The sequence below is a fragment of the Benincasa hispida genome, chromosome 8 (assembly GCF_009727055.1).
Source record: "Benincasa hispida cultivar B227 chromosome 8, ASM972705v1, whole genome shotgun sequence".
In the NCBI taxonomy this organism is placed as follows: Eukaryota; Viridiplantae; Streptophyta; class Magnoliopsida; order Cucurbitales; family Cucurbitaceae; genus Benincasa; species Benincasa hispida.
The window spans coordinates 45,305,674-45,316,574 of record NC_052356.1 but is presented as its reverse complement, the minus strand read 5'-3'; positions in this window follow the sequence as shown (position 1 = coordinate 45,316,574).

The following is a 10,901-nucleotide window of genomic DNA, read 5'->3' as shown; positions in this document are numbered from 1 at the left end:
AGAGAGATGCCGCCGATATTATTCCAATCGGTTTGTCGTTCATTACATCGGTGATATGTTAAACACGAATCCATCAAGGATTTCACTAATATTTCAAATACTTACAAAACGAAAATCCGTTCGAACCATTTGTTATGCGTGCGTATGATGGTGTCATTTTACAAAATCCATTATCGACCTGTATCAAGTGTAGGTCCTTTCTTATCTTCAAATCTTGTAAGTCTAATCGAGCGTTCGTTATATCCTTTTGTCTTTCCTCAATATTTAACATTGTAGCCTCACGCAATATGTCGCATATGTTTTTTTTCAACATGCATTACATCCAATTTATTGTCGTAACAATAGTCTGAAACCCAATTGGAAGTTTGAAAAAAATACCTTTTTTTTAGTCTAGTTTTATAATTCGCTTTCTTTTTTTTATCTTGCTTCGATGGATGTTTGCTAAGGCATCTCAGAAGAAGTTAGCGTTATTTATTTGTTGTAATATCTCTTCTCCATTCATTAAGACTAGGGGACGTCTACGTTCAACTTTTCCATCATGTTGTCTACTTCGATGCCAACTATGATTCTCTGGAAGATAACGTCGATGTCCCATAAATGATATTTTCCCTCTTATCCCGAAGGACGAGTTATCTTCTTTGCATATTGGACAAGCTTGATAACCTTTTGTACTCCACCCAAATAAGTCACCGTACCCAGGGAAGTCATTAGCCGTCCATAATAAGGTAGCATATAGTTGAAAAAACTCACTAGCAACAGAATCATAAGTTCGCACACCAATTGTCCACAACTCTTTCAACTCTTCAATCAACAGTTGCAAGTAAACATCAATTTCCTTTCTAGGAGATTTTGGACCAGGTATAAGCAAAGATATGAAGAAGTTTGTTTCCTTCATGCATTTCCAAGGGGGCAAATTATAAGGAATTATCACCATAGGCCACATACTATAAGAAATGCTCATATTTCCAAACGGATTGAAGCCATCTGAAGCTAATCCCAAACAAACATTTCGAGGATCTAAAGCGAAATGAGGGAATTCACGATCAAAATGTTTCCACCCCTCTACATTAGCTAGATGTCGCAATACATCCTCCGTTTCAACTCGCTTACCTTTATGCCATCTCATGTCAAAAGTGCCTTCTTTTGATGCAAACAATCGTTTTAATCTCTGTATCAATGGAAAATGACGCAATACCTTATGTGGTATTTTTTTACCCTTTCCATCATTAACTTTGTATCGAGACTCACCACAAATAGTGCATTGTTGCAAATCTGCAAACTCTTTCCAATATAATACACAATCATATTTGCACGCATGAATAGACTCATAACCTAGGCCTGAATCACGCAATTTTCGCTTGGCTTCATAAAAGAAAGTAGGTATAAAGGTGCCAGATGGAAACATTGCTTTTAACAATTCAAACAACATGTTAAACGACTCCAGCCGTTGAGAACTTTGATATGCATCAACTTCACTAAAAAGTTCAAGGACGAAAATTGTGAACAACCAGGGTATAATTCATTACGTGCTTCAGTCATTAAATCCTCGAATAAGTTCGTGGTATCTCTTTCTTGACCATTAATAGACATTTTATTCTCAATCCTTCCTTCATTTTCATTTTCATTTTCAATTGAAACTTGTAAATCGTTTATAAGATTCAACATCTCATTTTCTTTGACAGCATTACTCTCTATACTATCTACTTCAACATCCTGTATTGAATGACTTGTATGACTTCTAGATAAGTTTACTGGCTCTCCATGATATACCCATTCACAATATGAGGGAGATATTCCATATCTTAATAGATGTCGTTCCACAATATCTATCTTTTCCCAAATTGAATTCATACAATTCTTCATGGACATCTTATTCGTCCGGAATCATTAACATGAAACCTTGCAATATCTAAGAACTGTGATACTCCTTCTCTATACTCCACTGATAACTTATTCTTTAGTTTAATCCATTCTTTATTCATCCTTAAAAATAAATATTTTCTGACCAACTTGTAATCCAAAACAATAACTTGGATTAGAGGACAAAGTATAAAGTATTATTAAGCATTGAGTTCCATAATTTTCATTTTTTAAGGCAAAATAAACACAGAGGTCCCTAGACCGTTTAAATTGTCTTAACAACTTTCAAATGTTTTATTTAGTACGTCTCCAAGCTTTCAATTTTGTGTCTAATATAGGCCTTTCATCTATTCAACATCTTCTAAAATTTACAAGCCTATTGGACACAAAATTTAATGTTCAATTTTCTATTAGACACAAAAATTAGGTTTATGTCTAGTAGATTCTTTTAAACTTTTTAAATATTAAATGTGTTAGGGACCTGAATAAGTAACCATTGGGAGGTTTAAAGATTTATTTTAATTTTTAAGATTTATTAAATTTATTAGAAACACAAACATATAAGACAGTAAAAAAGTTCATATATAAAATAGCAGATAGTATCTATTGTACTAATTCTTTCTCCTTTCAAGGAAAGCTTCGAAATGTAAATCAATACATGCTTGGGCTTTCAAATAACCAACATATATCATTTTTGGTAGACATAAACATAGTGGTTATAATCAACTTGAAACTTAAAAGAAATTTTAATGTTTAATCTCGTAACGAATTATGACATGTTCGTTATAAATTACTCTCAAACATTTAGAGAATTGTAAAACAAATATATTATGAAAAATTGACGAGATGCTTAACAAAAGCGAATACCAATAGTACTAAATTTGAATGGCATTATTTGTTTAACAAAAGGATGATGAAATAATGATTTTAATAAAATATACAGGATAAAATAAAATGAGAAATTACAGCGACGATGGTGGTGAAACGATGACGAGAGACTACGGCATGGCAGGTAGTTTGATTGCATACTGCTTGACAGAAAGGGAGAAGCGTGGGCAGAACAATGGGAAAAATGGGAGAGGGAGGGAGAGGAGAGGCGCGCGGTGAGGGCGCTGGCGCAGACGTGTAAAAGGATGGGAAAATGGGGAGAGGGAGGAAAGAATGGTGGAGAAGAAGAGGAAAATGAGAGAAAGAAGCGGTGGTAGGGGGAAAATTTGAGAGGGAGAGGCGGCGCCGGTTAGGGGAGATGTGGTTAGGGTTTTGGGAAAAGGGGAAAACAGATAGGAAGCATAGGAAGGAGGGGTCGTGGTTAAAAAAGATGGGGAAGATAGGGAAGGGGGGTCTGGTTAAAAAATGGGCGGAAGATAGGGAAGGAGGGGTCTGGTTTAAACCAGACCCCTCTCCTGACACCGCCCGACGGGTGTCAGGAGAGCTGTCGGGAGTTCCTCGGGAACTCCCGACGGCTACCAAATGGCGTCAACGCCTATTTTAATCGTCGGAAGTTCCCTGAGAACTCCCGACGATCCATTATGGCATCAAGAGTTCTTCGGGAACTCCCGACGGGCCTTTACATCGTCGGGAGAGACGATCTCTCTCGATGACCTAAATCCCAACGCTCTATTTAAGCATCGGGAGAACTCATTTTTCTTGTAGTGACTGTGAATACTTTAACTCTATATGGTGATGTAAACAGGATCAAGTTAATAGCTATAGCCTAAATGGTCTAATAAGTATATGGATGAAATTGGGTATCTCATCCTGGTAAAATTATTGGATGTGGCCCATTTTGTAGGTGATGCAAATGATGTGATCCATATATAATTCATGTAGAGACATGTGAGTGGAGGCATCTTATGCAATGAGTTTGCATATGGACTGGACCATGAAATAGTCACTTTTCTTTATAATGACCGTTTACTGTTAAAACTGACTATTTCATTTTAAGTAACCTAGGATAACTCGATCTTAATCCTGAACTAGCTATAAAATCTTGTTTGTTCGGGATTATCCTTTGATCTGCATGGGTGGGAGTAATCCAACAACACTGCTCAATAAGCCTTCCATTTTGGAGATAAGACCGGATGAATAGCTGGGGACATAGCCCTGCAAGATGAAATTTACTCCTACCCGATTTAAGGTTAGCAGATAGGTTATTCTCTTAAATATTGATTCCAGGTCTTGAACAATCGGGTCCCCCTTCTCATGATAGAGAAATACTTGATTCATAAGTACTATGAATCAAATTGTTCATTAGAGGGTCAGTGGAAACTTAAGGAACGAGATGTATTCGCAGGGGTAAAGCAGTGATCTTGACCCAGCTGTGATTACGAACGACCTATGAAGGATCAACTTACTGATCATCATTATATTGAGTGGACATAATATATCTACAGTGAGGGGAGTTCAACTATGGGCTTTAGTGGAATGATCCATTAGTTAACGAATTGGGGTTAATTCAGTGTAATGATTTTAGCCAATTGATCTCGGATCGTTGGAACCCATGATCTGTAGGTCCGCGAGGTCGCCCCTACTAGCTCGTAAATGGATTAACTTTAGAATAGCATGATAAGTTAATTTGAAACGTTCAAATTAGAATTAAAGGAATTAGTAATTATATGAGATATAATTACACGTTTAATTTTAATAATTAAACGGAATAAGAGAATTTATATTTAAATATGATTTAAATATATGAAGGTGGATTTGTGTAAAATTAATTTAATATTTGATATTAAATTAATTAGAATTAATTGAATTATTTAAATAATTATTTATTAATTTTATTAGAAAATTAATTTTACAAAATTAATAATATTTTCAATTTTTTGAAATCATTTAGTTTGAAAAAAAACACAAAAATGGAACTATGGTTTTTTTCATTAAACCTTCAACAAGCTCACACTAAACCCACTTATATTTAGCTTCAATAACTTCAAGCATGAGCTGTATCTCATGCAACATCTTCTTTGCATGAAAGATCTGCAATAAATAAAGAAGATTGGAGTGAAATTGAGGCATGCATCTATAAAGTTTTTGTTGAAAAATTTGTGTTGAAGAAGTGGTTCTTCAAGTGGGTTGTAGCAGTGAGTTTTTCTCCAAGGTTCCTTTCATTCAAGCTGATTTTGAGTCCCACAACTCAATCTAAAACTCGAAGAGAATAGTCGGGAAGATCTTGAGGTGGTTCATAACAAGATTCAAAGTAGTTTTCAGTTGAGAATCAAGATATCAAGGAGTTCTACAAAGGTATGGCTTCAAACCCTCTTGTGATTGATTAGCATGATTTAGTTACTACCAAAATTAATGAATTAGAGTACTTATTGGTTATTGTTGCTTTCGCTACTTGCTGATTACTCTTACAGTTGGTATCAGAGCATCATTTAAGCACTCAATTTGGTTTAATTTTGGTGTTGTGGGTGTTTTTCATGAGTTATATGAACATGGTACACTGATATGGTTTTTTGAGTTTTGGCAATTAATTTCTCTTTGATTTCTTGATTTAAATTGTAATTGGCTCTTGATTCATGAGCTTATATGTGTTCTCAAAAGTTTGTAATCTATTTTTAGTCATTGAAGTTGAAATTAAGATGTAATTGAAGAAACAGGTGAAGAAGGTTGAGCTGCAGATTCCAGTTCTTCAGCCTCTGCTCAAATCTCGTCGTTGAAGTGTTAGACACTAAATGATCGTGTAACTTTTTCCGGTGCTAGATGATGGAGACACATGATAGTTGGAAGACGCTAGGTGATTGTGTAGCTTTGTCCGGCACTAGACAATGGCGATACATAATAGTTGGAAGACGCTAGACGATCGTGTAGCTATGTTTGGCACTAGACGATGGCGATACACGATAGTTGGAAGATGCAAGGCGATGGCACTACACGATCAACAGACACTAGACGATCGCGCTAGACGATCGTCAACACTATACAATGAGCCTCAGCGAGATTTCGAGCATGGAGCAAGAGCAGTCGGTTTGATCGATTTTCTTGAGGTCCTGTCCGGTTCAGCCTCAAAATATTTTTGGCTGGTTTGGTTCAGAATTTTCTAGTCAAGCTATTTGGGTTCGGTTTGGAGCGGTTCAAGCGATCCAAAAGCGGTTTTGAAGCTGTTTCTTGCTGTTTTATAATAATTAGGCTTTTGTTTGCTTGTTTCTGCCAAAACTAAAACCATATCAGTTTGTGTTTAATTGTTTATGCATGTGATGTATGTAATAATTAAAAATCTTGTATATGCATACAGTATGCCATATAGATTTAAAACCCCACCGTAGGAAGCATGTTACATGCATTGAAAGTATGTTATAAAATGTTATAATATATAGTATGCATGTTAAGGTTACTTTTATTTAATATAATTGTTATATTAAATATTGAATGCCTTTGTTGTATGTTGTGGATGTTTAGTATGTCTAAAGTTTTATATGCTGCTATAAAATTGAATTAGATTTTAAAATCCATAACAAAGAGTCACAACATGCTCACATAGGTTAACAACTAGTTTTATCCATTAAAATAGATTGTTACCTTATAAAATTTGGTTAGAATCTCAAATCGGTTCATAAACCTGTCTAAGCCTGGGAATACTTAAGTTGACAGTTTACGTAACACCTCCTACCTGGGGATTATGACCAAAAGATTGAGCATTGTTAACTGATTTTATGAGCTTGCGTGAGCGGTGTAAGGTTTAAAACTGGTTTAAACACTTAGACATCGTAGGGTTATATCCAAATATAGTTGTTATACTTGGATAAAAATGATATAGACTTAGGTTGTTTAAATTTAGCCGTTTTGTACCTAAGTAAATAGATACCCAAACATATAGAACACTTCAGTGAGAGATTAAAAATATATTCGATATATAGTTATTAGCTCTCACGTCCTTAAGAGTTCACACCGTAAGATCCTTGCTCGGTTTTGTGTCTCTTTTACCGCGACTACTCCATTTGAAAAGTATTTTCATGGGTCAATAACAAAGTGAATGAGGGAAGTAGTTCATAGTAAGTGGGTGAAGGAAATGTAACAACATTATCCTACGGTCTCCTCCATTAGTTTGAACTGTGAGATTCCTATGTTGCACCTACTGTCATTTTTAAGCGGCACTAGCTAGCCGTTAACCACAACGATCCCCTTAGAGGATTGTAACATAAGATTCAGAATAACCCAGGCTTTAGTAAATGAATAAGGTTTTATAGTTCCGTCTTGGGTATTGTCTTCTATTTCGGAGGCGTATTCATACTGTTCTATAAGATCTGAAAATGGCGGGTTACACTTACAAGAATTACTAATTGTTAGTAAAGATCTTGACCAAAAACGATAACCAAAAGAACTATAGGAGTAAAGAGTTATTCTGATATAGTATTTGGTCGAGAATTGTCTTGCTTCAGTGAAGGAATTCTTGACTGCTCCTCGATAGCAACTGTTCTAAATCACTAAAGTATCATTGCAAATAGATAAAGATTTATTGGGTCCTTTATTATTTTTCTAAAACTGAATTTAGATGAATACATGTTTAATAGAATTTGTTTAAATTGTTTCAGCAATGTCGAATTCAATCATACAATTGCTAGCTTCCGATAAATTTAACGGTGAAGGATATTCAAACTGGAAATCCAACATCAATACAATATTAGTTGTGGATGATTTGAGATGTGTTGATGGAGGAATGTCCTCCAGTTCCTAGTACAATAGCGAACCGAAATGTTCGGGACATCTATGATCGGTGGGTGAGAGCTAACGAGAAAGCTTGGGCCTACATCTTAGTTAGTATATCTGATGTACTTAATAAGAAACATGAGGTAATGCCCACTGCCCGTGAGATAATGCCATCGCTTCAGGAGATGTTCGGGCAATCGTCATCCTCTGTTCGACATGAAGCCATTAAGTATGTCTACATTACTCGCATGAAGATGGAACCAACGTTAGAGAACATATTCTCGATATGATGATCTATTTTAATGTTGCTGAGACTCATGAGGTGATGATAGATGAAACAAGTCAAGTAAGTATGATATTGGAATCTCTCTCAAAGAGTTATCTGCCATTCAGAACAAATGCTGTTATGAACAAAATTACTTATAATCTAACTACGTTGTTGAACGAGTTACAGATATATCAGTCTATGATGAAACTTAATGAGAAAGAAGTAAATGTTATTTCTAAATCTAAGAAGTTTTTTAAGGGGTCATCATTTGGAACAAGACACACTGATAACAAAAAGTCTATTCATTCTTCTTCAAAAGATAAATCCGTACAAATGAAGAAAGGTAAAGGGAATAAGAAAACCACTGCTAAGAAAAAGCAAAACAAAAACAAAACTCCTAAAGTAAAATGTTTCCATTGCGGAGAAGATGGGCACTAGAAGCGTAACTGCCCAAAGTATTTGGCTGAAAAGAAAGCGGAAAAAGCGAAACAAGGTAAATCAGATTTATTAGTAGTTGAAACATGTCTAGTAGAGAATACTCACCTTACCTCGATATTGGATTCAGGCACCGCTAATCATTTTTGAACTTTTCTACAGGAAACTAGTTCGTGGAGAGATCTTTCTGAACGGGAAATGGCTTTCAAGGTGGGAACGAGTGAAGTCATTTCAGCTCGTGCAATGGGAGATGTTAAGCTATTTTTTAAAGAGTCTTTTATCTTACTTAGGAATGTATATTATGTACCTAAGATGAAAAGAAACTTAATCTCCATTTCCTGTCTGCTAGAAAATATGTACAGAATATCTTTTGAATCTAATGAAGTGTTTGTTTTCTCAAAAGGTGTTCATATTTGTTCTACAAGACATGAAAATAACTTGTACATATTGAAACCAACTGAAGCGAAGACCATTCTAAATGTAGAGATATTTAAAACGACCGAGACTCAAAATTAAAAATGAAAAATTTCTCCTAACGCCTATCTTTGGTACCTCAGACTTGGTCACATTAATCTCAATAGGATCGAAAGATTAGTAAAAACAGTCATCTAAATTAGTTAGAAGATAGTTCTTTACTTCCATGTGAATCATGCATTGAGGGAAAAATGACAAAAAGATCTTTTTTTGACAAAGGTCTTCGTGCCAAAGAGCCTCTCGAACTTATACATTCAGACCTATGTGATCCGATGAATTAAAGCACAAGGAGGCTATCAGTATTCCGTCAGTTTTCTTGATGATTACTCTAGATATGACTACATTTACTTAATCAGTCATAAGTCTGAAACTCTTGAAAAGTTCAAAGAATTTAAGACTGAGATAGAAAATTTGTTAAGTAAAAGAATTAAGACACTTCGATCTGATCGAGGTAGTGAGTATATGGATTTAAAATTCCAGAACTATCTAGTAGATCATGGAATTCAGTCCCAACTCACAGCACCTGAAACAACACAACAAAATGGTGTTGCAGAAAGGAGAAATCGAACCTTGCTAGACATGGTCCGATCAATGATGAGTTATGCTCAGTTACCTCAATCCTTTTGGGAGGTATGCAGTATAGACTGTAGTATTTATACTAAACGTTGTTCCTTCAAAAAGTATTTCAGAAACACCGTATGAATTATGGAAAGGACACAAAACTAGTTTACGCCATTTCTGTATCTGGGGTTGTCCAGCACATTTGTTGGTACAAAATCCTAAGAAATTGGAAACACGTTTGAAATTATGCCTTTTTGTAGAATACCCCAAAGAAACAAAAAGATGATTGTTTTATGATCCCCAAGAAGACAAGGTATTTGTATTGAAAAACGCTACATTCTTGGACAAAGATCATATAAAAAATCATCTACCTCATAGTAAACTAATATTGCAAGAAATGATCAAAGTTGCTACAGAAATATCAACAAGAGATGTTGATCAAGTTGGTCCATCAACAACTGTTGTTGTCTCATCACGTCCATCTCAAGAGTTGAGTATGCCTCGACATAGTAGGAGAGTTATTCAACAATCTGAACAATCTGAACGCTATATGGGTTTAACAGAACTCAAAACATCATATAGAATGATGGTTTAGAGGATCCATTAACCTTTAAAAAGGCAAGACCAAACTAGCAAGGTGCAAACCTATAAAGCCAGACTCGTGGCAAAAGGTTTTACCTAAAAGGTTTAACACCAACACAAGTCCTTTCAGCATGCTTTATCCTCACTCACATGCATCCTAGGAAAATTTCCAGGAGGTCACCCAACATAGGATTGACCCAAGCTAAGCACGCTTGACTTTGGAGTTTTTATGATTGAGCCACCGAAAAGGAAAGTGCACCTTATTGGTATAAGTAGTAACTTTCAATTCTTTTAAGCCTTTCTTAACCATACTTTTATGTCCTCAAGATCCCTCTCGTTCAAATGTGATACTGGTTCATTCAGGTATCCCTCCTAAACTCCGGTCGTTACATGCCCACCAGCTTCTGCTTGGTTCGTCCTCGGACCACATCTTACTGGGAGAGGTTCCGCTCTGATACCAACTGTAACGACCCGACCCCCTAGGACTTAGGTAAGGCCGTTATTAAAATAAATGCATGCACAGACTTTAAAACGACGCTCAGTTATTTGAAATAAATGCTAATTAAACAAGAGAAATTCAGAAGACATTTATTAAATGCAATTGTTAAAACAAATAATAGGGTACCCAAAATTCTTAAAGACTAACAAAAGTATATAAAAGAAATAATCCTTAGTAATAAATTTTAAACAGTAAAACTAAATATTAAGAGGAAAATAAGGACTCAAATTTCAAGGTGTGGAAGCGAAAAATCTAGTCCCAGTGACACGATCACGGATTCTGCTGCGCCATCGTCGGTGCATCTTTACCTTTTCCTGAAATATCAACATAAGAAAGGGGTGCATCGTCAGTGCATCTTTACCATCGTCGGTGCATCTTTACCATCGTCGGTGTAAGTAACCCAACCACTGAGGTCAGGCTAGGCATTTATGTCCTCTAGATACTCACCAATGACACATAAACACATGAAACAGACAAGAGACTGAGTCCTATCCTATTGTAGTTAAGTATGCCTACAAAACTGGTGAATCCCGAAGGAAACACAAACTGGTGAATCCCGGAGGAAACACAAAA